Genomic DNA, 6,496 nt, shown 5'->3' on the forward strand with positions numbered 1-6,496 from the left:
TAGTTCACAGCACATTGTCTTTCTCACAAAGTGTACATGATAAATTGCTCCTAGGATCTGTGTTCTATGATGGGCATCCTTTGTACACACTTCCCACATTCCTTTGTTTTTCATCCCTGTGAGCAACTTCGGTCCACTTTCCATAGGCTAGCTTTGTTTTCATTATATGTAGTTACTAACTGATAATAAAAGAAAAAGGTTGTTTGTAAAAGAAAAAGAACTTTTAGGTCGCAGGTTAACAGTATCTTATCCATCCCAATGATTTCTATGAGATAAAATTTATAATAGTAAACGTGAAAAGGAATTCCTAGATCTGCTGTTTTGCCATTTATTATGGCAAAGAATAATATCAAGTCACTCTTATAACTCTTAAAGAATGTAAGGGTAACTGATGGTCGCTATCATGTTCCCAGAAAACTAGTGGATCCTGAAGGATAGTAGTAGACCAGCCGAAATTCTAAGTACCAGACATGGAGCATGAAAGAGAAAGAGAGGAAATGGGAGAGAGTGAAAGAGAGAGAGAAATAACACAATACTAGAAGTGCATAATAGACAAACAAGAGCTGTATGAGAATATTCATACTGCTATCTTTAGACTCTATGTGTACATTTGAAGGTATTTGTTATATGATAACAAATCAACATGAAATATAAAGTTATTTTGATAAAAATAAAAATAACTCAGAAGAAATTATAAATGCAAAAACAATCTTCACTGAAGCAAACTCTCAGAGATATTTATGACTTTGAAAAGGATAAAGTGGCTGAAGTTAGTATAAATTTAGAAATACAATTCACAAAAATATAAAAATATATTTATATCTCTCATTATATTACCCAAAGCAGAAAGCAAATGTTGTTTAGATGATTTTTCAAAACACAGTTTCTGGGAAGGTGGCTCAGTGGTAGTGTGCTTGTCTTGCATGCATCAGCCCCAGGGTTTGATTCCTCAGCACCACATAAGCAAAAAAAGATGGAAGTGGTGCAGTGGTTCAAGTGGTAGCGCTAGCCTTGAGCTGAGGGACAACACCCAGGCCCAAGAGTTCATGCCTCATGACCAACAAAATCAAAATAAAGAACAAACCACAGTCTATCACTGTTTTGGCCTTAACTCTGTAATACCGCTGCTTCAGCCTAGGGATAAAATTTTAGGTGTGGACATTTATCAAAACTTCTGACTCAGACTCTATTTGATAATTTTTTAAATAAATATTTTGATCTTAATTTTCCTCTTTGTAAATTAACGTGCACCTATAAAAATTGGTTTGGCCATCCAAGTAACCTTCTCAAAGTACCTCCTAATGATGATTTACAAAAAGTTGTACTAGGGCTGGGAAGGTGGCTCAGTGGTAGAGCGCTTGCCTTGCATGCATAAGGGACTGGGTTAGATTCCTCAGCACCACATAAGGAAAAAGAAAAAAGCTGGAAGTGGTGCTGTGGCTCAAATGGTAGAGCGCTAGCCTTGAGCTGAAGAGCTGAGGGACAGCGCCCAGGCCCCACGACCGGACCCCCCCAAAAAAGTTGTACTATATTTCAACAAGTAAAACAATGCTACAAATAAAGAAAACAATAATTAAATGTTAATAATTAATAAAATAAAAAACAAAAATTTATTACTGTTTTCACTATTTGAAGTGTACTACATATTAGATTTTACTATTTTCTCATAATCCTGTACATTTAACACTGACTGAGGTTGTGATGTTCATCAAGAGTTTTATAGAATATGAGTAGTCTTTAAAGCTATCCACTAAGATTACTATTTATGGCTCTTCTCATTATTTGTTTATGGCTTATATCATCATTTTTCCTCATTAACTTATAAACTGAGGAAGCCCTAAAGTTTTAACAGCCTGTGTAGTTAACAAAGTGTTAACACTTCATTCTGCTTCTTTACACGAAAACTTTGCAACTTCTCATTAATAAAGTTTCTCGAAACTCTGAAATGTACATACTTAGTAGTATATGTCTGCAACCATAAATCTTAAATACTTTATGGAAAAGTTTTATACCTGCCAAACAGTCCTAATTTTGGCATATGTAAACAAATTCCCAAAATTAAATATATTTAAAACATTAAAACTTTTAACAAACCTTAACACTTGGTGCAGTGTTCATTATGACAGGTGCCTTGTATAGAATAATTGAATCCCCCTCCTACACATTTCTTGAGCAACAAATATCTGGAATTATTTTGTTTTTGACATGTCAACCTTGACTTTATTCTTAAATTTGTGCTTATGTAAGAAATATATGGTTCTAAAATTTCATGACAATTCTTTTGAACTTACTTTTTGTTGAATTGTCGAGTTTAATAAAATCCAACTGCACTTTTTTTGGGGGGGTCCATTCGTGGGGCCTGAACTCTAGGCCTGGGCGCTGTTCCTCAGCTCTTCAGCTCAAGGCTAGCGTTCTACCACTTGAGCCACAGCGCCACTTGCAGCTTTTTTCTTTTTGCTTATGTGGTGCTGAGGAATCGAACCCAGGGCCTCATGCATGTAAGGCAAGCGCTCTACCACTGAGCCACCTTCTCAGCCCCCACAATTGCACTTTTGATATAAAAAATATTCTGTGCTCAATTCAGCCACACATACACTAACATTGGAACAATACAGAGAAGAGTAGCATGGCACTTGCACAAGGACGATATGCAAATTCGTGGTGTGTTCCATATTTTTACAACAACAGATGCTGGAGGGAATGTGGCCACAAGGGAACCATACAACATTCTTGGTGGGAGTGTAAACTTGTTCAACCACTTTGGAAGGCATTATGGAGGTTCCTCAAAAGATTCCACATAAAGCTCCCCTTTGACCCAGGAGTCCCACATTTGGGGATTTACTAAATGATCACAAACAAGACCATACTAAAACTACCAGCACCACTATGTTTATTGCAGCATTATTTACAATAGCTAAGATATGGAACCAACCAGCTGTCCCCACTATATGAATGGATCAAGAAAATGTGATGTATATACACAAGGGAATTCTATGCCTCCATCAGAAAGAATGACATTGTCCCATTTGTTAGGAAATGGAAAGACTTGGAAAAAAATTTATTAAATGAAGTAAGCCAAGTCCAAAGAAAAAGGTCCCATGGTTTCCCTTATTTTCAATAACGAATATATGTCTGGGTTAAGCAGACAAGGTCAAAAGCTATGTGCATATGAACAGAAATGATAATGTTAAGGGAATTGAACCCCACGATAGGGAAACAAGTAGTTTTTTGTTTCTTGCTATTGTTTCTAATGTACTTATAATGTGCGATGTGAATTTTCGTTTCTTTGTATGTTCCTCCCCCCACGCTATAACCCTTGTTTTCTCTGTATTTGAAGTTGGTGCATCTGCCTCTTGTATTTACGCTTCTCTAATTTGGGGAGGGGAAGGGAAAAAAATGTGTGCGCGTGAATGCATGTGCATGCGTGTGTGTTGGCATGCTCAGAGTTTGAAATCAGGGCTTAAAGGTCTTGATAGACCTTTCTTCTCTAGGTTGGTGAGGTACTATATGAGCTACATTTTTTTCCCTGGGTCTTTGCTAGTTCATTAAAAATTTTGAAAAATAATTTCATGATTTTTTTTTTTTTTTTAGCCCTTATTGACTTCCAATGGTTATCCACAGATCCCAGGCTCCTGAGTAGCTATCCCGAGTAGATAGGATTACAGGTGTGACTAGCCAATACAAGGCTTTCAGCATAATTTTAAAAGTAGAAGAAAATTTACTTCATGGGAGCCTGTTTAATTATCTCCTACTTTTAAAACATTTTGGATTGATTAAATGTGAATTTATTTCATTTTTGGATTCTTAAAAGATAGTAAGTGATGATATTTAAAAGTTTTGGTACTTTTTAAAAAAGGAAACTGGAACTGTGGGACAGAAGAAATTTGTCTCTCTTTGGACCTCAATTTAGAAGCTCAGCTCTGTGCATGATAACCCAATGTCACCAACACAGTCTGTGTTGAAGACAAAATGTGATAGAAAACAATCACCATGGGCAATATTTGCTATGCTATAATTTCTTGGACAATATGAATATTGAATTGAGAGTGTAAGAGAATGGAAAGAATTTACCTACCTTTTGTGTATTGCTGAAAGACTTTTGGAAACTTTGACTCATTTCCTTCCTCACTGTGTGTCTTTGGGCCATGCACTTAGTGCCTTTAATTACAATTTTTCCCAACACTAAAATAGTAATAACATTAGCATTATAGCAAATGTTATCTTAAGAATTAAGAGAAATAAAACTTGTAAAATACTTAACATAAACTTCTATGCATGAGCTTTGAGTTTAGCCAGAAGTTTTTTTTAAATACTAAATAGAATGTCATAAGTATTGCAGAAACCATTACATGTAGTGAGCAATGTTATCTATTAATCATGCTCTACTTCCAAGGAAGCCGGGTAGATAACTTCTCATGTTGTAAATCAAACTGGTTATCTTAAGTCTTGTTAGTGTAAAAATATAAGGGACATAATAATGAAGGAATGTTGTAGACTGAGATGAAGTCCAAAAGAAAATGTACAAAACTGATAAAACAAAAGTATCTGAGCAGTATATTGTGTTTTACATCATTTAAGTTACATCTCAAAGATAAGGCAGACCTAGAAGAATGAATTGTCTTTTTGATATTCTATCATAGGTCTTTTCTCATTCATGTAGAGGCATCATCAGATTTGAGGAACTAAGTTTTTGGTTTGCTTCCTTCCGTTTAAGTTACATCATTTAAGTTACATCACAAAGATAAAGAAGACCTAGAAGAATGAATTGTCTTTTTGATATTCTATCATAGGTCTTTCCTCATTCTTGTAGAGGCATCATCAGATGAGAGGAACTGTATTTTTTTTGTTTGTTCCTTCCATTTATTCTTCAGTTTGAAATCTGAACTACATGAGACAGAAAGAAACCAAGGGAAATTAGTCACACAAGCTTTGGAAAGAAAAATCAACGTAAAATAAAATACATAGCCTTGTATAAGGTCTAACTAAATTGAGTTATATAGTCTCAAGCATTAACAGAAAATGATTTAAGCAATATCATGTTATTGAAAACTGAAAAATGTTAGGAGTTGCTTTATTTTTTCCTTTCTACTACCTTGAAATTATTGATTTTGTACTGAGAGATTAAAGATGAGATTAACAAGAAACTTGATTAAAAATTTTCAAAATTTCTGAATAGATATGTTTACCAAAAAGCTCTGAAAATCGCCAGTGGGTTTACAAAGTTGTGTTTAATACAACTTCTATGCTGGCTTAATGTTTTGTAAACAAAAGTCATTAGAGAAATGCAATTCAAAATTACTATGATACTACTTCATAACTATTATAAGTCTTATCAAAAAAATCAAAGGAACCAGGTATGGTGGTAAAGACTTGTAATTCGAAGCTTTTAGGAGGTTGGAGTAAAAAGATTTGGGTCTGAGGTCATCTTGGGTATTGCACACAGTAAAAACATGCCCTTTAAAAAAACTCAAAAGGTAATAAGGTTGGCTGGTAAGAGTGTGGAGAAAAGGAAATTTTCTACACTCTTGGTCAAAATACAGGTTAATACTCTCCTTGTAGAAAGTAGTATGCAGTTTTCTAAAGAAATCCAAAGTTGAAATATCACCTGACCCACCAATCATGTGATTATTTCTCTCTGGGTAACTCATAAATATATCTGTAGTTCATTGTTATTCACATTATTCACAACAACAGCCAAGATATAAATCGAAATTCAGTGTTCAACTACAGACTAATAAACAACTGTGGTGCATGCACAAATATATTTTTCTGTTTCATCCTTAAAATAGCAAGAGACTTCTCCCATTAGCCACAACTTATAATGACCTGAAAGATGTATTGTAAATGAGGAAAAATGTTGTCTTCTGATTTTTGTAAACACACACACACACACACACACACACACACACACACACACACACACACACCAACCTCAAACATTAAGAGTGAAATTTTTTGAAAAGTAAAGCAAAGTGGAATTGCTGGGGCATTTAGGTCACAATGTAGAAGATAGTAGATATACAGGATGAACCGGTATAGAGTTGTAATGTACAGCATGAGGATACAGGGGACAACACTGGCCTTACATAGGAATGAAGCTAAATAAGTAGGAGTTGTTCTTCCTAGTAGGGGTTGCTCTTTTGGATGCTCTTCCTCCAGTAATGGATAAGATGAGCATAATTCTTTAAATATACCTGCCTGTTTGCAGAAATAATAACAAACAATATAGCAATAATGTTGTATGCTCAACATAGGATATGAGATTATCCTTGGTGTAAACTAATTATTACAAATAAGGGAAACCGTGGGACCTATGTTTCTTTAAGTCTGGCTTACTTCACTTAATATAATTTTTTCCAAGAACTTCCATTTCCTTACAAATGAGGTGGTATCGTTCTTTCTGATGAAAGCATAGTATTCCATGTTAGCGTGTGTGTGTGTGTGTGTGTGTGTGTGTGTGTGTGTGTCTCATTTTCTTGATCCATTCATCTACTGA

At 34.9% G+C, this 6,496-nt stretch overlaps 1 non-coding gene across 1 annotated transcript; it reads left to right on the forward strand.

Moving 5' to 3' along the window:
• The first annotated feature begins 2,571 nt into the window (after positions 1–2,571).
• Positions 2,572–2,678, forward strand: LOC122099502. Its single transcript, XR_006145948.1, has one exon. It is a non-coding gene; the product is annotated as a U6 spliceosomal RNA (small nuclear RNA).
• Positions 2,679–6,496: the final 3,818 nt, after the last annotated feature.

Source organism: Dipodomys spectabilis, unplaced genomic scaffold (genome assembly GCF_019054845.1).
Source record: "Dipodomys spectabilis isolate Male_0828 unplaced genomic scaffold, ASM1905484v1 ptg000516l, whole genome shotgun sequence".
Taxonomy (NCBI): Eukaryota; Metazoa; Chordata; class Mammalia; order Rodentia; family Heteromyidae; genus Dipodomys; species Dipodomys spectabilis.